We start from the raw sequence: 20,732 nt of genomic DNA, 5'->3' as shown, positions 1-20,732 counted from the left end.
GGAGGTTACAGTGAGGCACTTACAATGGAAGTGAATGGGGACCATTTTTGGAGGGTTTAAAGGCAGAAATGTGAAACTTATAAATTTATAAAAGCACTTACAATAATTTAAATAATTTAAAACTCGTTTAAAATTTTAGCTGTAAAGTTGTTTATTTAATCATTTAATTTTGATGTTGTAAAATTGGATAAAACTTTACACAAAAGGTTAGTAAGTGCATAATTGTATCACACTAAAATCATGTTTACCATCATATTGTTTACTTCTTGTGGCAATTACTTAATCTAACCTTGTTCTCTTTTAACAGATTATGCAACCCATTTATTAGCAGTGTTCTTGACAGTAATCTTATTTTAACAATTGCAAAAGAAAAAAAATGTGTCTGGGTGACATATAATAGAGATGTTATTTACGGTCAATTGTCCTGTAGGTCAGGGTCAAACCCACCTCTAACTGGAAAACTTCCATATATTGTCAAGTGTCCGTACCTTAGATTATTACACTTGTGTTGCCTTGACCTTTCTCTGTGCCTTTTGCTCAAATGATGGATCGGAGAATGTTTAATCAGTGATGGCAGTCGAGGTGTTTCTGTTGTACAGTTTTGTTCTGGTTCATCATAACTTCGTAAGCAACAAGCACGGAGGGTTTCATGACCTCATGTCATGCAAGATCCATTGAGATGTGACAGGCCAGAACTGGCTATCATAATATTTCCATCAGTGTCACATTGCGGTCTCATTTCATTGGTGGAGAGATGTTTGTTTTCAACCTTGTACAGAAATGTTCCATTTGAAATGTAATGCTAGATATTTTAATTTGTTTAATATGTTACTGGTGCTATATGGTGCATTTTGGTGATTGTGTTTTTGCAGGGTAGGATGCGTTTCTAGATGAGCGTCTTTTGTTGGTGCTGGAACCATTCCTGTCAAACAGATCATAGTCTTAGCCCTACTTATAACCAGAGCTGTCCTCAGATACAACGGGCAACATTTTTCTGGGCCCAGTGATAAAGGGAGGCCAATTAGGTCCTCTATGGCAAAGATGTCTCATTGGGCTTAAATTTGGGGTTAATTTTCAGGCAAAATTTAGTTCTATACGGGGTGCTGTTCGGTTCTGTTTAAACATTTACATTTATGCATCTGGCAGAGGCTTTTATCCAAAGCGACTTACAGTGCACTTATTACAAGGACAATCCCCCCCGGAACAACCTGGAGTTAAGTGCCTTGCTCAAGGACACAATGGTGGTGGCCATGGGGTTAGAACCTGTGACCTTCTGATTAACAGCCCTGTGCTTTAGCCACTATGCCACCACCACCATCAAAAGCATGCAACCACATGTTTGCCAAGGTTTTTGTAATAAGTTAACCTTGGGTAAGGCAGCATAAAAGCAATCCATACGACTCCAGTGGTTACATCCATATCTTCAAAAGCAATATTATTTTATTTCATTTAATTTATTCATTTGGCAGACATTTTTATCCAAAGCGACTTACAAGTGAGGAATAATACATAATAAGTGATTCATCTTAAGGAGACAGTAGTATGAAAAGTGATGCATTACAAAGTTTAATCTGCATCAGAATAATAGAATCATTCTGATGCGGATCAAAAATATTTATTTTGGTTGCAGACTTGAGTGCAACAAAAATAAATATTTAAAATGTATTGTTATTATTTTTATGAGTGCATGGTCAAGTGCTCATGGAAAAGATGTTTTAAGCCATTGTTTGGAGAGTGAGTCTGCTTCACGGATGGAGTTGGGAAGGTCATTGCACCAACAAGGTACACTACAGTGAAGCCGAAAGATATGATAGTGTGTGTTAAAAACAGATCAATATTTAGATTTTTTACTTTAAATTCTCCTCTCTACCCAGTAGGTAGTGGTATGTGCAAAGAAGGAGATGCACAGAAAAACATAAGAAGAAGAATGTGGAAGTGAAAGTGAAAGTGGAGATTTATATTGGGGGAAAAAGGACTTAAATATTGATCTATTTCTCACCCACACCTATCCTATAGCTTCTGAAGACATGGATTTAACAACTGGAGTTTCATGGATTACTTTTATGCTGCATTTATGTGCTTTTTGGAGCTTCATATTTTTGTTACCCATTCACTTGTATTGTATGGGCCTACAAGAACTTAAATGTTCTTGTAAAAAATCTTCATTTGTGTTCTGCAGAAGAATGAAAGTCAAAAACAAAGGGAACAAGAGTAAAAAATGAGAGAATTTTCATTTTTGGGTGAACTACTCCTTTAAACTAGCTAAGAACAGCAAAACACCAGCAAAAGCCTAAGCTGTTTTATTTCCAGTATGTAAACAAAAAAACATTACCCATGACAGATTTGTTTATTTAGGCGGTTTTTAACATTGTGATGTTTGTGAGTTTAAACACATGAGGGCAGTGTTGCTCAACAATCAATCAGCCAAAGCCACGAGCGCTCTTGAATGACTGCTATTTTGGCTTGTTTACTAGGAGTTTCTGAGGTACTTTTTCTACTTGTAAAGCGGCTTTGGCTCAATATGCATTTTTAAAAGCGCTAAACAATTGAATTGAATTGAATTGGGAAACAAGAACACATTTAACAAGCAAGTTACAGATGTGAAGAGGCCAGGCATGCTCCTGCATTACTGTCATGTGTGTGCCATGCGTCTCATTAAAATCATCATACTCATATTAACAGACTCTGTGCAGGCTAGGATAGATCAACAATTACTCTGCAAGGACACGTAGCCTAAAGGGATAATTCACCCAAAAATTTACTTTCTCTCTTCTGCTGATCACAGATTAATATTTTTAGAAGAATATTTCAGCTCTTTAGGTCCTCACAATGCAAGTGAATGGTTACCAGAAATTTGAAGCTCCAAAAATCACACAAAGGCACCATAAAAGTAATCCATAAAACTCCAATAGTTGAATCCATATAATCAGAAGTGATGTGATAAGTGTGGATGAGAAACAGATACATTTTTTAAGTGTTTTTTTATTTTTATTTTTATTATTACTCTAAATCTCCACTTTAACTTTCATTTTCAAAATGTAAAAGAATGTGAAAGTGAAGCTTTAGAGTAAAAACTTGACTATTGACATTTTTCTCACCCACACCCATCACATCCCTTTTGATGATATGGATTTAACCACTGTAGTCTTATGGATTACTTTTATGTTTCCATTGTGTGATTTTTTTGTGCTTCAAATTTCTGGCCACCATTCACTTGCATTGTGAGGACCTACAGAGCTGAAATATTCTTCTTGAAATTTTTCGTTTGTGTTCAGCAGAAGAAAGAAAGTACATACACATCTGGAATGGCATGAGGGTGAGTAAATAATGAGAAACTTTTCATTTAAAACTACTATATTAAACTATCCATTTAAGAGCACTCTTCATAGTGCACTTCACTGTATTAAGGGTAGTGGAAACACCATCCTGCCTCTCTGTGTTATCTTTAAGCAAGATGTATGTAAGTGTTGCTAAGTCTGCTTGGTTATGTGCAATTGGTGTTTCTGTGGAGAAAAGAAATGCTTATCCTAAACACACTCACACATGCACGTGATGAACTGGCATGAGGCGTTAAACTCTCACATGTCAGTGATACAGCCAGCCAAACAATCACACACATAATCGCAATCACATGGTACACCAGCTTGGCTCAACACTGCTCATTCCTGTCAATTGGATTGGTATGTTTTTTACTCCATTGTAATAGTTCACAAATGCAGCCAGTACATTGCCGGCAAGCATCAGTTCTCTCTGCAGCATCTGAACTCAAATATTTATAGGTGGTTGCTTACTGGCCAAAATCAGATTTTTTGCATATCCAGATTGTATCCAGATGAGTTTTTGATAGTCTGGACAGCAAAAAACCACATGAAATTAGATTTTTCCAAATCTGATTCAAACCACATCGGGAGGTGGTTTCAAATGCGATTGAAATAAGATTTTTTCAGATACCTCCATTTTTCCCGCATCAGTTTTGAAAGCATCGTCACATGGGTATGCATTAAGTCGTTACCAAAGCAACCCATGCAGATTGGTTGGATATGTCTGAACACTCAAATCTGATTTGATCAATTGCAATTAATAGTGTGGACAGTCTGCCTGAAAAGATCTGATTTGAGAAAAAAATCTGATTTACCTGCAGTCTGAACATAGCCTTTGATTGACCATTGTTTTACTCTATAGTGCCAGACAGCCAAATTGTTTACCATTTTTGGGGAAATCAACCTACAAATGGCTTACATTATAGTTGTCTCTTCATACAAACTTAAGTACAAAATTAAACACATCACCTTTATGTGTTTTGATCGCCATTTTTGATGGTGCATAATTATAAAGATGTGAAATGGCTTAAATGGTAGAGCATGGCACTAGCAACAGTGAGATCATAAATAGTCAAACTGGATAAATGTACAGTACCCTTTGGATAAAAGCATCTGCCAAATGCATAAATGTAAATGTCACCTCAATGCAATGTGTGGTATACACTAAAAGGCTTGGTGCAAGTGTTCGTGCTTATGATGCTCTGTTGCTTGTGTTTATTTGCTCAGGTTGACAAGAAGGAGATCTTATCTCCACAACATTGCATGACTGCAGAGCATTCAGTCGTCATACCATACACTAGTGTTTGCTTTTCCTATGACCATGTGCTCTTTGTTTTTATACCTTACTAACACATGCTCTGAAACATTTGTGTTCAAGTCAATGATTGGAAATCAAAAACACACATACACCCTGATTAAACGAAAGGTCTTACACACATTAGTTGTTTATATGTTTGCCGTACACATAGTTTCTGCTTTGTCATTCATATTCAATTAGGTTTACATTAAATCGAACATATACATTTATCCTAAATATAAACAAATACAACTAGAAAACATATGTTATATACAGGTAAGTGAGTTGATATTCAATTTTAAATCAGCAGCAATGAACTAAATGGCAAAGCCCCTTTAAAGGGATAGGTCACCCAAAAATGAAAATTCTCTCAACATGTATTCACCCTAATGCCATCCCAGATTTGTTTGAGTTTCTTTCTTCTGCTGAACACAAACAAAGATTTTTAGAAGAATATCTCCGCTCTGTAGGTCCACACAATGCAAGTGAATGGTGACCACATGTTTGAAGCTCCATAAAGCACATAAAGGATTAAAAAAAAAAATCCATAAGGGCCCATGCGAGGTTTGCACATGTGAACAGCGAGCTCTGAGCACTTTGCAAGTTTTAATACTTTTTGTTTCATAAACCAGTGAGATTCGATACACCCTGATCCTTAACTGTTCTAGGAAGTCAATATGTCAAAGAATTCAAAATCCTTGGGCTCTGGTGATTTATAAAGACGCTTGAAGCCCCTGAGCAGCATGCCACAAGCCCGGGAGTCAATTTGGATGGTGAAGTGAAAGAGTTTCGGCATCAATTGATAAACGTGTTGACAATGCTAACGAAGGTCGTTGCTGACATGGAGGATCTTGCTGTCATACGTCGATTGATCACTGTCATGGACTCTTGGTTTCAAGAGTGGCAGATGTTGAGAAATGGACCGATTATCTGGAGTTATCGGAGAGGGAATTAGCTGCTAACCCGTTAGTGACCAAGGCAGACTTGGAGTGCATCCGGGAAAAGTTGGAAGACTTGTAGAATCGTAACCGGCTAAACAACATCTGAATTGTTGGAATTCCTGAGGAGGAAGAAGGTCAATATATGGTGAAATGACCAGATGGGCTCTTCCTGGGTTTGCTCGACATAACAGGCCATAAGCTGGAAATCGGGCCAGCTCACAGAGTTCTGGCTTTACAATCCGTGGAGGGAGACATGCCCGATCAATTCTGGCCATATTTCAGAGATCATTTGATAAAGATCTCCGAACATTCACTTGACTGTCTGTGGAAGCTTGTTTCTTTTGTGCTTATTCCTCCTATTTTTTTATGGAATATTTCTTGCAGGACATTGGAGTGATGAGGTCATTTGTTGCACTCATGTAACAGCCGAGTGGGCCTGACTCACAGAACATTCACTTGACTGTCCAAGGAAGCTGAGCGCCTTTTTTGTTTCTTTTTTTGCTGGTTCCACCTTGAGGCTGGAGTTTGTTTTCAGGATTAACACACCTTCGGGACAGTTATGTGGATGAATCTACATGCTCTTTGTGCTTATGCCTCCTATTGGCTGGAGCTTGTTTTATAGATTATTTTCTGTTATGTAATTCTTTCTCACAAAATTTGTATAGAAGCACCAGACTTGAGCAATCTGACTGCAAAGTTGTTGCGGGGGCTCTCCTAGGCGTATATGGATTGTTTGAGTTTAGAGGGATGGACGCCAGTTGGCACTGCCATGCGTGGGGTTAATGCGCATATTTTTGGTTCGGGGGGAAGTTAGGGGTTTGATTGTTGCACTAATGGGTAATATGTTCTTTATAATTTTATTTTTGGCACACAATCTATTTTTTCTAATATGTCAAAATGTCAGATGTTAATATGAGCAGATTGTCTCTCTCCACATGTAATGTGAATGGGATAGGGCACCCCTTACAAAGAAGGAAGGTTGTTTCTTAAAGGTAAGAAATATGATTATTTTTTTTTTTGTTTGTTTCAAGAAACGCATCTTTCCCTGCAGGAAGCTGAAAAATTTGGGAAGATATGGGGTGGACATGTTTTCTTTAGTGCTGGCTCAATTAAGAGCAGGGGAGTCATTACAGAAATTCATGGAAAAAGGTTAATTTTGGCTAATATTTATGCACCCAACGCTGATGATCAGGGCTTTTTTATAGATCTTAAAGGGATGTTGCATGACGCTGGCACCCCTCATGATATAATATTGGGAGGAGACTTACATTTTTTGATGGACTTAGTCCTTGATCATAGTGAAGCAAACGTGTGTAAGCCCCATAGAGCAACAGTGACGCTTCACAGGATGTGTAAAAATCTTGGTCTTACAGATATTTGGAGACATTTGAACCCATCTCGTAGGGACTATACATTTTTCCATTAGTCCATAAGATTTATTCTAGATAAGATTTTTTTTCCCCCTCATTTGATCTGTTGTTGATTTTGCAATTGGAAACATTTTAGTCTCAGATCACACCCTGGTGAGTTTAGATGTGTTGCCACATACAGAGAAAAATAAATTATATAGTTTTTTAAGCAGGAAAGCTTTTAGCTAGATATAAAGAAGAGAGTCTTTTTCTATCATTCCCTCAGTGAAATCTGCTGGTGGTGAAATATTTACCTCAGCCATTGATATTGATATTTTTTTTAAGAATTCTATCTTGATCTCTATAATTCTACATCTTCGTCTACTGATGAAGACATAAGAAACTTTGTGGAACCATTAGAACTCCCTAAATTGACGAATGAGCAAAAACATTCTCTTGATTCTGAGATAACCTTGGAGGAGCTTGATGAGGTAATAAAGGCCTTGCGTTCAGGCAAGGCTCCGGAGCCAGATGGCTTTGCCACTGAATTGTTGACGTCTCTTATACATATAGATCAGGTGGGGTTTATTCGGGGCCGCAGCTCTTCTGACAACATTAGGCGTTTCATCAATATCATGTGGTCAGTGGCAAATGTTGAGACTCTGGTCGCTGCCATCACACTTGACACTGAAAAGGTGTTTTATATGGTAGATGGTAAGATTTTGGAAATATACAGGTTCGGGAATACATTTATTGAATGGATTAAGTTACTTTAAAGACACCCGGTAGAGGCGGTACAAACAAATGGATTAATTTCAGATTTTGTTACTCTGGATATGGGCACCTGGCAGGATTGCCCTGTTTCCCCATTATTGTTCTGTCTTGCCCTGGACCCATTAGCAGGCACAATAAAAAGGAAGATGATTTTCCAGGGCTGTTGCCAGGAGGTGTTGCGCATAAGCTTTTGCTTTACGCTGATGATATTTTATTATTCGTCTCCGACCCCACTAGATCTATGCCTTGCCTCCACAGAATTGTTAATTCCTTTTCTAAATTCTCGGGATACAGAGTCAATTGGTCTAAATCCAAATCTTTATCTCTGACTGCATACTGTCCGGTAATGGCTTTTCAGCCGGGCACATTCCAGTGGCCCAAACAGGGCATTAAGTATTTGGCCATTTTATTCCCAGCAAATTTGTCTGATTTAGTTAGAGTTCATTTTGACCCCTTAATAAAAAGTTTTTAGAGCGATGTAATCGTAATCCTTTTATTGTCATTGTAACCTGTACAACGAAATTTAAAAGTGCCAAACAGTTGGTGCATCAGTAAAATCAATATCAATAAAAAAAAATGAAATAAATAATAATAAAAAAAAACAATCCCCATCTTATTGGAGATGTGGACTTCATTACATTTATCGATGATTGTGAAGGTTAATGTAATTAAAATGCAAGGGTGCGCCTTATGCAATTTAAGATTTTACATTGATTCTATTGGACCCCCTCTAGATTGTATAGGCTTGGTCATAAAGACACACCCACCTGCTGGTGATGCCAATCAGAAGTTGGAGACACAAGCAATGTTTTTTGGTGGTGTGTTAAGATCCAGTAATTTAGGTTGAAGGTTCAGAGTTTTATTTGTGACGTTTTAGGCACTCAAATTTTATTTTGCCCCAGACTGTATTTTGGGCAATGGGGCGGTCATCAATATGGGGGATAAACACATAAAAAAATTGGGTTTTGACCAGTGTGTTGATTGGTAGGCAGGTTATTTTAAGGTGATGGAAGTCAGCTGGAGCACCCTCATTTCCAGAGTAGTGTGCGGAGAAAGGGAGGGTGGCAGCGTTTGAGGAGGTGTTAAGTGGATGGCTGAGGTTTTGGGATTTGTTTGATATAATTTTTTTTTATGTGTGTGTGTGCGTGTATGTATGTGTGTATTCTTATATGTGACCACTGGGGTGTTCACTGGGGATCAGGGTGGGGTTGGTGTTTGGGGTGGGGATATGGTTGGGGTTAAATATAAATGTTGATTCAATGTATATATGTTGTGTTTTTCTTTGTTATATATCTTTGAATCAATAAAAACTTTTTAATTACAAAAAATAAAATAAATAATCCACAATACTCCAGTGGTTTAATCCTTCTGAAGCAATCCAATTGGTTTTGGGTAAGAATAGACCAAAATGTAACAAATCTTTCAATGTATATCTTGACAGCAGTCTCCTTCGCTATCATGATTTCAAGCTCGATCATTCTTCCTAGATTTTGATGCATGCACATCAAAACACCAGGGTTGTGCTCCATTTAAAATTTGTATCCCCCTCCCTCGCCAACTTCACTCTGTCTCATAGACTCGGATGTACGTCACTGCTTACCACCAGTAGTGAGTTTCCACTACTGGCGGAAGACATGCAGTGGGTTTAACTGGAACACACTTAACCCTTCATTACATGAAGCACGTTGAAGGCAGATGTCAATTTGTGGAATTATTTAGTGATTTTTGCACCTGATAAAACAATATTTTCGGAGATTGATTTCAGAGGCTTATGCATAAATTTAATATGTGTGGCAGCGGGGGCGTGGTCAAGCGCGCGTCCGGGAGAGAAAAGCAGTAAGGGCGCTTACACCTGAGCTAAATTATGTCTAACACCCGTGTCTAATTGCAGTAAGCATGAGGAGAGCGGCATAAAAGAGCAGCAGCCACACAGCCTCGGGGGGAGAGTGCCTACACCCAGAGTAGCAACTAAAAAGAAAGTGTGCTGTACAATTGTGTATCTGATAAAAAGTGTGTTAATTAAAGAATCATACCTTGAAGCCGACGCTGTTTCCCGTGTCTTCCTTAGTGGAAAGCTTCACACTGGTGCCGAAACCCGGGAAAAAGCTGGAAAAAATTTCTGCAAATTATGGAACAGAGTCGCCCCACAGAGTCCTCCCAGCTGGCGGAAGTCCTCCAGTCCCTCGCTACACTCCATCAGGGCCACCAACAATCCCTGCTTGAGCTCCGGCAAGACCAGGATCGTCGGTTCTTCGAGATCATGCGGGCTCAAGCAGAGGACCGGCTCGCCATCCGGAGCCTCCTCAGCCAGGAGGCCGCTCCAGCCGCAGCCGCGACCCCGGACACCCGCGCCTCACTGCCCCCACCCGCGTTACAGAAGATGGGGCCGGCAGATGATCCAGAGGCGTTCATCGATTTGTTCGAACGTACGGCGGAAATTTGGGGGTGGCCACAAGACCAGTGGGCAGCCCGCCTAGTCCCTCTCTTGTCCGGGGAAGCACAACTCTCGGCGCAACAACTGCCGGCAACAAGCCTCCTGGCCTATGCAGACCTGAGGAGAGCCATCCTGCAACGGGTTGGTCGGAGCCCGGAAGAAAATCGCCAGCTCTTCCGGGCTATGAAACTGGACAAGTCCGACCACCCGTTCGCGTTCGCCCAGCGGCTCCATGATGCCTGTCGGAGGTGGCTACTTGCGGGGGACTGCGACGTCCAGGGACTCGTCGATCAGGTGGTACTGGAGCAGTTTGTTCAGCGTTTGCCCAAGAGAACGGCGGAGTGGGTCCAGTGCCACCGCTCGGCGTCGCTGGAGGAGGCCGTTCGTCTTGCGGAGGACCACATGGCGGCGATTCCGAGAGCAGATGAGCTCTCTCTCTCTCTCTCTCTCCCCTTCCCCTGTGTCTTCCCCTGTTTTTTCCCCCTCCCCTGTTTTCTCTCGCTCTGCTCTCTCCCCAGGGCCCGTTCCTGCCCCGTGCAGGCGTGAAGGATACATGAGACCAACTTCCCGGCCGTGGGAGAACCCGCCTACCCCTTCCCCGTCCTTCAGCCGCTTTCCTCCTCAGGTGGGGGCGCCCACCAGCACGGGTGCGGCCGTGGCGCCTGGGCCGGTCTGCTGGAGGTGCGGAGACCCGGTCCACTTCCGGGATCAGTGTCCGCTGATGGAGGTGGGGACGGTTGTGCGGGTCTCCGATGTCCCGCAGGCTGCCCCCGATCAGGCTGGAGCGTACCGGATTCCGGTAAGGATCCAGGGGGGTACATACCAAGCATTGTTGGATACCGGCTGTAATCAGACCACCATCCACCAACGCTTGGTTCAACCCGGGGCTTTGGGCACAGCTAAACGGGTGAGGGTGAGGTGTGTGCATGGGGATGTTCACAAGTATCCCATGGTGACTTTGGCGATCAAATTCCGGGGAGGAAAACATAGTGTGGAGGCAGCGGTTAGCTCCCGCCTCACCCATCCGCTAATCTTGGGTACTGATTGGCCGAATTTTAGAAATGTATTAGAGGGAGTTTGTGCGGATGGGTCCTGAATGGAAATGAAGAGATGTGTGATGTGCGATGCTTTGGCGGGGGAGGCGGAGCCGGGGCCATCCTCGGCTGCTCCAAATGATGAGGGAAGGGGCGAGGTTGTCGCCCCTCCTCTCAGGGAATTCCCGGGGGGGACTTCCCCTTGGAGCAGTCGCGGGATGAAACCCTTAAGCACGCTTTTGACCAAGTGAGAGTAATCGATGGTCAACAACTCCGGCCAGGCGTCGCCATTTCATATCCTTATTTTTCGGTTATTAAAGATCGGTTATACAGAGTGACGCAGGGCGCTCAAACAAAGGAGGAGGTGACACAATTGTTGATTCCATGGAGCCGCCGGGAAATGGTTTTCCAGGCGGCTCACTATAATCCTATGGCCGGTCACCTAGGGGAAAGGAAGACACTTCTCTGTCTAATAGCCCATTTCTATTGGCCGGGCATTGGCGGCGACGTCCGCAGGTGGTGTGCGGCGTGCCACGAATGTCAGCTGGTAAACCCACCGGCCACCCCAAAAGCACCTTTGCGCCCCCTTCCATTGATCGAGGTTCCCTTCGAGAGAATTGGAATGGACCTCGTCTGGCCATTAGAACGGACGGCACGCGGACATCGCTTTGTGTTAGTCCTGGTGGATTACGCAACGCGATATCCGGAAGCAGTGCCTGTGAGCAACATCACAGCACGTAGTGTTGCCGGGGCACTCTTCAAGATAATCTCCTGGGTGGGGGTCCGAAGGAAATCCTCACCGACCAAGGCACTACTTTTATGTCATGAACACTTCACGAACTTTACGAACTCTTGGGCATTAAGTCGATTCGCACTAGCGTTTACCATCCGCAGACTGATGGCCTTGTGGAACGATTTAATAAAACGCTCAAAAATATGATTCGTAAATTCGTACACGGAGACGCTAGGAATTGGGATAAGTGGCTGGACCCCCTGTTATTCGCAGTACGAGAGGTCCCGCAAGCCTCCACGGGGTTTTCCCCATTTGAGCTGCTGTACAGGCAACGCCCACGCGGGGTCCTCGACATCACCCGTGAAGCTTGGGAGGAGGGACCTTCTAATAGTAAAAATGAAATTCAATACGTTCTTGATCTTCGAGCAAAGCTCCACACTCTGGGGCAATTAACACAGGAGAATTTGCTCCAGGCTCAAGAACGCCAACGCCGGCTGTATGACAGGGGTGCTCAGCTACGGGAATTTGCACCGGGAGATAAGGTGCTTGTATTACTCCCAACATCGAGCTCGAAATTACTCGCCAAGTGGCAAGGACCCTTTGAGGTCACACGACGAGTAGGGGATCTCGATTATGAGGTTAAACGTACCGATAGAGGGGACGCGCATCAAATATATCACCTCAACCTCCTGAAATTGTGGAGAGAAGAGGCGGCCTCTGTGACGTTGGCGGAGAGGGCGGAGCTCAGACCGGAGGTAAACAAAGCCTGTAATCCTAACACCCCGGTTCCTTGTGGAGACCACCTCTCGCAGCGCCAGCTCGCAGAGGTTTCCGAACTACAAAAGGAGTTTGCAGACGTGTTTTCTCATCTACCGGGCTGCACAAACGTCATACAACACCACATCGAGACCGAGCCAGGTGTGGTGGTACGTTGCCGCCCCTATCGCTTGCCCGAACATAAAAAGAAATAGTTCGGGAAGAATTGGACGCGATGCTTGAGATGGGAGTAATAGAAGAATCCCACAGCGATTGGTCCAGTCCGGTCGTCCTTGTGCCCAAGAGCGACCGGTCTGTACGTTTCTGTGTGGATTATAGAAAGGTCAACGCGGTGTCTAAATTTGATGCGTACCCAATGCCCCGTGTTGATGAACTGCTCGATCGGTTAGGTACTGCTCGGTTTTATTCGACCTTGGATCTAACGAAGGGTTATTGGCAGATCCCCTTGACACCAATATCCCGTGAAAAAATGGCCTTCACCACGCCGTTTGGATTACACCAATTCGTGACGCTTCCTTTCGGTTTGTTCGGGGCACCAGCCACGTTTCAGCGTCTCATGGATAGGATCCTCAGACCGCATACTGCTTACGCCGCTGCCTATCTAGACGATATCATCATTTATAGCAATGATTGGCAGCGGCGCATGCAACATCTGAGGGCCGTCCTGAGATCGCTGCGGCGGGCAGGGCTCACAGCAAACCCGAAAAAGTGCGCGGTTGGGCGTGTGGAGGTACGGTATCTGGGGTTCCACTTGGGTCATGGCCAGGTGCGTCCCCAAATTGACAAGACCGCGGCGATTGCGACTTGCCCTAGACCCAAGACCAAAAAGGGGGTGAGGCAGTTCCTGGGGCTGGCTGGCTATTACAGAAGATTTGTGCCTAATTATTCGGATGTCACCAGCCCGCTGACTGACCTCACTAAAAAGGGGGCTCCAAATCCGGTCCAATGGTCGGAGCAGTGCCAACAGGCGTTTACACAGATTAAAGCTGCACTTTGTGGGGGGCCGCTTTTGCATGCACCTGACTTCTCTCTCCCTTTTGTATTTCAGACGTACGCTTCAGACAGAGGGCTGGGGGCCGTACTCTCGCAGGTGGTGGAGGGGGAGGAGCGCCCGGTGCTGTACATCAGCCGGAAGCTCTCCTTGAGGGAGACCAAGTACAGCACCGTGGAGGAGTGTCTGGCCATCAAGTGGGCGGTCCTCACACTCCGTTACTACCTGCTGGGGCGGGCCTTCACCCTCTGCTCGGACCACGCCCCACTCCAGTGGCTTCACCGCATGAAGGATACTAACGCCCGGATCACCCGTTGGTATCTGGCACTCCAGCCTTTTAAATTCAAGGTGATCCACAGGGTGCAGATGGCTGCCGCTGACTTCCTCTCCAGAAATGGGGGGGGAGTGGTAGGCAGGCCGGGTGACGTCCCGGCCTGAGTCGGGCGGTGGGGGTATGTGGCAGCGGGTGCGTGGTCAAGCGCCCGTCCGGGAGAGAAAAGCGGTAAGGGCGCTTACACCTGAGCTAAATTATGTCTAACACCCGTGTCTAATTGCAGTAAGCATGAGGAGAGCGGCATAAAAGAGCAGCAGCCACAGAGCCTCGGGGGGAGAGTGCCTACACCCAGAGTAGCAACTAAAAAGAAAGTGTGCTGTACAATTGTGTATCTGATAAAAAGTGTGTTAATTAAAGAATCTTACCTTGAAGCCGACGCTGTTTCCCGTGTCTTCCTTAGTGGAAAGCTTCACAATATGTTTTTTTTTTTTTTCATTAGAATAAATTGTTAGAAAGGACTAATCAAAATGTACACAAATGAAATGATGAACACATAGGCTATAACTGTGTGATAAACAGTTTAAGGTAGCTACAAGTATTATGCTGTTAAATCTATATATAACTTTTCTAAACTGCTTAATTGACCGAAATTTCCTTCCATCATACATTAGAGTTGTGTGGGGGTGGGGTTGATGAAGCACATATGCTGTCACGTCACAGTTGAGTTGCATTGTGGGATATGGAGCTACCTGATGCGTACATCAGAGTAGGCTCGATCCCTTGGTCAAAATTGAGGGGTTGAGGGTCTGTCAACAGAAACTTCCCTCGCTCACTGAACAAAGTGGAACAGACTTCAAAAATGGCGGCGGGGATTCCCCCGAGGGGAAGTGCTTTGGGGAGTTAGCGATTGGATGTTAAAAGTGAAGTGGAACGCAGCCCAGATGGTGCTAAATGGCACTAGGAAGTGTAATCGGGCTTGAAATCATGACTGCCAAGAAGACTGCTGTCAGATTTATAGTGAAAAATGAGTTACAGTTCGTTCTGTTCAGATCCAATACCGATTGGATCGCTTCAGAAGACATCGATTAAACCACAGCTGTCTAAATTCGCAATCCTAAATAACAAGTCACAATAACAAGAGAGAGAGGACTGTTCAGGTGAGCATGTCTGATTATTCTCTCGGCTCCACTGCTCTGTTTACAATACATTGCGCCATGTGCCGGTTTGTGACGCTACACCGCTAGTCATTTGAATACTGTATATTTTTACTGGAAACACTGCTGTAAAAAAATACCTGAGCTACTGTCAAACTAGTGAAAAATATAATTAAGTGTCGCTACTTTTAGTTAGCTACTACCCGCACTGGTTGCTAAGCTTCTCTGAGAGGTTTTGAGCATCTTGCTATGTGATTTCTAAGGTGTTATGTGGTCCTAGTGTGTTGCTATGCTGTTGCTAAGATGTTCTAAGTATTTTTTAGCACAATGCAATGTTTACTGTGGTATTCTGTGTTGTTGTTACCGCTCCAAGTCAAAAGTGTCTATCATTTTCTGGTTCCTAGCTAAGGTTATATTGTTTTTTTTTTTTCGTCCATTATATTTTGTCTGATTTTCACAAACAGATTTATATTGCGCAAAGTTTAATACTTGGTTGAAAACCCTTACCCCAAGCATGAGTAATAGTAATAATGTGTTATGAATGAGGCAGCGAAGGCAGACGAGGAGATGCGGTTCCAAATGCAGTTCAACTTTTATTGATAACAAAACAAACAAGGCAGGTACACGGAAAATACGGGAACAAAGGAAAAACCCTCAATGGGAAAAACACGGGCAGGGGAAACATTCCAGGCTAACAACAACATTCAACGACAGACAAGGACTGAACCAAAAACCAGGATATAAATACAAAAACATGGGACAAAGGGGCCAATGAACAAACAGAACACAAACTAGATGACAAGGTGATTAACAGAAACCAAAGGCAAATTAACAAGGGCAGGTGAAAACAATGAACAGTGAACACGAGGGAAAACAAGACTAAGGAGCTACAAGGGTGCCAAAAGTGAAAACTAAGGAACTACAAAAGTGACAAAAATGACAAACAAAGGGCAATGGAAAAAACAAGACAAGGTAACCGTTACATAATGATGGTAGCCTTAGCAAACACTGCTAACATATAATCCTCTCAAGGACATGAGAGCATCAGATGTAGGAAATGTACAGTATGCCAAAAGTCTCTAAAATAATAATAATAAAAAAAATATAATGAAAACCGGATCTTCATTTTCTTCTATCAATCACACTTTCCATCATTTATGTCCTACTGCCTCAGCTTTTCTAGCTTATCATCCCATATTTTTCACTTCCTGTGAGCACTCAGGTTTTTACCAGCACACACAAACAGAACATTCACATCAGTCATTTCCTCTCCATCATTCAGTTTGGGTAAAGGTCATCATGCTCTGTGGAAATCGAGAGACATTTGCCCGAAAAGAATATTTGATTTTCCGAAGAAACCAAACAGCAATACTCTCAATGAAAAAACATGATTCATCTACAGGACTTATAATGCAAATACACCCCAACATCCAGACACTGACATACACAAAGACGTTTATATTCATATGATGATTATTTTGGCACTGACGCTTCCCTTAGTAAATTCTCAGGGTCAAAGGTTAAGTGAGCCAGACTTCATTTTCTCCTGTCTGCAGCCTGTAAAAACACAAGCAGAGGATCTATAGTCATTTACAGTACCTCCAGTACACTGATCAATCCGCAACACACACACACACACACACACACACACACACACACACACACACACACACACACACACACACACACACACACACACACACAAAGATATCATACAGCCATTAATGACATTAAGGTTCATTGGAGCAACAAAAAACACAATAAAACAGGCTGTAGATTTCTATAATTTAATACAAAAGTTCAGATAGTATACCACTTTTAAAATAAGCTATTGGTTTTTCCCAAGACATTCAACTAATCAGACTACACCTCTGACAAATTTAATGAACAAATAAACCTATTCAAACTATCACACTCTGTTCAATAATGAGTTACAGCCATATACTGTGTTTAATGTCTGTGAATATGTGTGTGACTATTGTCTATATGTCTAAGAACACAAAACTTATACTGGTTCAACATGATCTCATTAGTGTTTGTAATTATTAGTACTGTATGTAATGTGAGAGACAAAAACAATTGATGGGATAACCTGGTCATTCAGTACATTCAGGTAGTCAGCTGACTTCAATGTTGCTAGACCTTGAGTCTAGACCTGACCAATTGAAGCAACCCCAGATCATAACACCGCCTCCAGAAGCTTGTACAGTGGGCACTATGCATGACTGGTGCATCGCTTCATGCGGTTCCCTTCTTACCCTGACGTGCCCGTCGCTCTGGAATAGGGAAATCACGACTCATCAGACCACATTACCTTTTTTTCCATTCCTCCACAGTCAGCTCTCTAGTAGTGTTGGGTTCGAGTCCACCTTAGTCCCACCTTCGGACTCCGTCAGAGTCCGAGTTGAGTCTGAGTCCGAATGAATCAGTTCATGAATCTGAATTAAAATTGTAATCGAAAACTTAACATCGATATTTTAAGCTTATTTTAAAATTCACAACTAGAAAAACAGTTTGTCAATATAAATGTAACAAAAACACCTCTATATTTTATGATTAGTATCCTGCTGAACAGACTTCCAAGTGGTTTCAGAATGACAGCATATGCTTTAGGTGTATGAAGACAAAACTGTCCTTCAACACAATTCTTATTGCGTTCTGTTGACATTTCAATTATTTGTTCCTTTTTCCCCTCCACTGAAACATAGACTAAAGAAAGTGAAAGCTGCGTTAATGATTACAACCAAGGTTATGTTTCGAATTGTAATTTAGCTTTTATTTCTACTTCATTTTCAATTTGTCAATTCTGTTCATTTAGTTTTATTTAAAATGATCCATATCTAAAGAAATAATAGTCTATACTGAGATTTCCATCTGAATCTTTTTTCTCTATCTGCCGACTGATTTGGAGAAAATACAGTGCATACAAATGAGTAAACACAGAAGTAATTAGCACTTGCTGAGAAGTTACATCTCATGATTTGACTACAAATGCTACATCCAAAAACACTGGAAAAGCCCATTGATAATATTAGGGCCATGCCGTCATGGACATGATTTTCTAGTTAATTTGTGGGAAACAATGCAGAGCAGTTCTGCGTGCTGCTTGTGTACCTAACTCCCTGATGCGTCAGTGTGTGTCTCACTGCAGCTGCTGCAGAAGAAAAAAAAATGTATATTTGCTTGAGCGGCAGCTGTGTTGGTCTGCAATCAGTCTCAGATCTTTAAACACCAACAAAGAAAATGTCACTGAGCTCTTCTTTAACTACAAAAGCATGGAGAATAATCATTTTGAGTCATGAATTTAACAGAATTGTCCTTCGAAAGTGTCAGAGATATAGGCCAAAAAAGATGTGCATAAGTTACCTGTTGGTTTACAATAACAATAAAATAAACGTTTAAAATAAAAACATTATTACCAATTAAATTCATCTCGTAACATGAAGTTTAGCTTCATACACAAACTCTGTTATCGAATAATACATTTATTATATAGTCTATAATTAAATTCTAAACAAAATATTTCACTGCCCAAAATATCCTAATTTTTTATTGTGCATGGTTGAATGTTGTGACAAATGCTGTAAAAAAATGTTGTCAATGTTTGAAAATAACCAATCAATAATAAATAGGTGCTGTTTATCTGTTTAGAGTTAATGTTGCTTTGGTAATAATGCTTTTTTCATAACTGGGGCAAATACAGCTGCTTGCAGACAGAGAGTGTTCATTAATTCATTCAATTTCAAGTGGATTTCATATACAGTTAGTACAGTACACAGCGAAACAAGACAACGTTCCTCTAGGACCATGGTGCTACATAAAACAACATAGGACAAACACAGAACCACATGAGACTACACAACTAAATAAAATACCTATATACCTATATAAAGTGCACATGCAAACGTGTTCAAAAAGTACGGGACAGTACATTAAATTACTAAAAGGAACAGGACAATAGGCACAGTGAGAGACAGTGAGTGACACAGTACACATTTGTAATCTGAGTAGTGCAAAAAGATGACACTTTCTAAAATGCTAAATGTAAACATAACATACTTATTCTATGGACATAGCAGTTATTGAGGTAGCAGCCAGGTATAAAGTGAAAATGAATTAAAGTGCAACTCTGGACATGTGCAAAAGTTGGAAGGTGTACAGGTGTGTGTGTGTGTGTGTGTGTGTGTGTGTGTGTGTGTGTGTGTGTGTGTGTGTGTGTGTGTGTGTGTGTGTGTCAGTCCAGTCTCGGAGTATTGAGGAGTCTGATGGCTTGCCAGACGGCAGGAGGGTAAAGAGTTTGTGTGAGGGGTGTGTGGGGTCGTCCACAATGCTGGTTGCTTTGTGGATACAGTGTTTTTTGTAATAGAGGGTCTTTGATGGAGGGAAGAGAGACCCAGATGATCTTCTCAGCTGTCCTCACTATCCTCTGCAGGGCTTTGCGGTCTGAAACGGTGCAATTCCCAAACCAGGCAGTGATGCAGCTGCTCAGGATGCTCTCAATAGTCCCTCTATAGAATGTAGAATGTTTTTTCAGTGCATCACAAATGCCATGGGATCAGCTGGACTATGAAAAAAATTCCAGAGAGTCCCAAAGGCTCAAGTCCGAGTCAAGTCCAACTAAAACTGCATCCGAGTCGTGACGAGTCTATGTCAATTCAAATTGGACTCGTGACTCAGACTCGATTCTGAGTCCAAACTCGAATACCCCAACTCTACTCTCTAGCAAATTCAAGGTGTTTTTTCCAATTAGCCTCACTAACAAGTGGCTTTCTTGTGGCCACACAGCTGTTTAGTCCCAATCCTGTAAGTTCTCATCACATTGCATGTGGAAATGTTCTTACTTTCAATTTTAAACACAACCGTGCATTCTACTGGCGATTTTGTACAATGTGACATCACCCGAGCACAATCATTCAAGATTTTGAAGCTGACGGTTCACCACTATCCTTCCAGGTTTTAATAAAGCGTTGGACAGTTATTAACCCAAATCCAGTGATTTCAGCAATCTCCGTTGTTGTTTTCTTTGCTTGGTGCAGGACAATAATTTGCCTCTTCTGAAACACAGTAACATCTTCTCCACGACCACAGGATAAGTCTTCCAACATGATTGTTTAAGCAGTCAGTTAAGGTTAAAAGAATTGTTGTCTGCTGAAGCAATAATGGTTCAGTCATAGGCTTATAAGTATCTGCTTGTTTAAATCCAAACAGTGACTTTTTGTTTTGGCCAGGCAGTGTACAGTATCAACAAATGGACAGCTTGTAAAACATAAACCCTTTTGTATACAGTATATACAACTTTAGAAATATTTATAAATCCTTTAAGAATCACAGAATGTTAAATTAATGGATCATTGAGGCACATGGCATTTGTTACCACTGTTATGCAGATGATACACAGCTTTTATCTCTACCTGCCTCTTGGACATTTCAGCCTGGATGAAGGAGCGCCATCTTCAGCTCAACCTTGCCACGGCAAGGCAAGTTTATTTATGTAGCACATTTCAAACACAAAGCCAATTCAAAGTGCTCTACATACAAATTTAAAGAAAATACAAGATACAAAACAATAATAATAAAAAAAACAATTAAGAACATGAAATACATGTATGTACATGTATGCATTTGGCAGACGCTTTTATCCAAAGCGACTTACA

Source organism: Xyrauchen texanus, chromosome 33 (genome assembly GCF_025860055.1).
Source record: "Xyrauchen texanus isolate HMW12.3.18 chromosome 33, RBS_HiC_50CHRs, whole genome shotgun sequence".
Lineage (NCBI taxonomy): Eukaryota > Metazoa > Chordata > Actinopteri > Cypriniformes > Catostomidae > Xyrauchen > Xyrauchen texanus.
The sequence above is the reverse complement of the archived record's forward strand: the minus strand, read 5'-3'. Positions refer to the sequence as shown.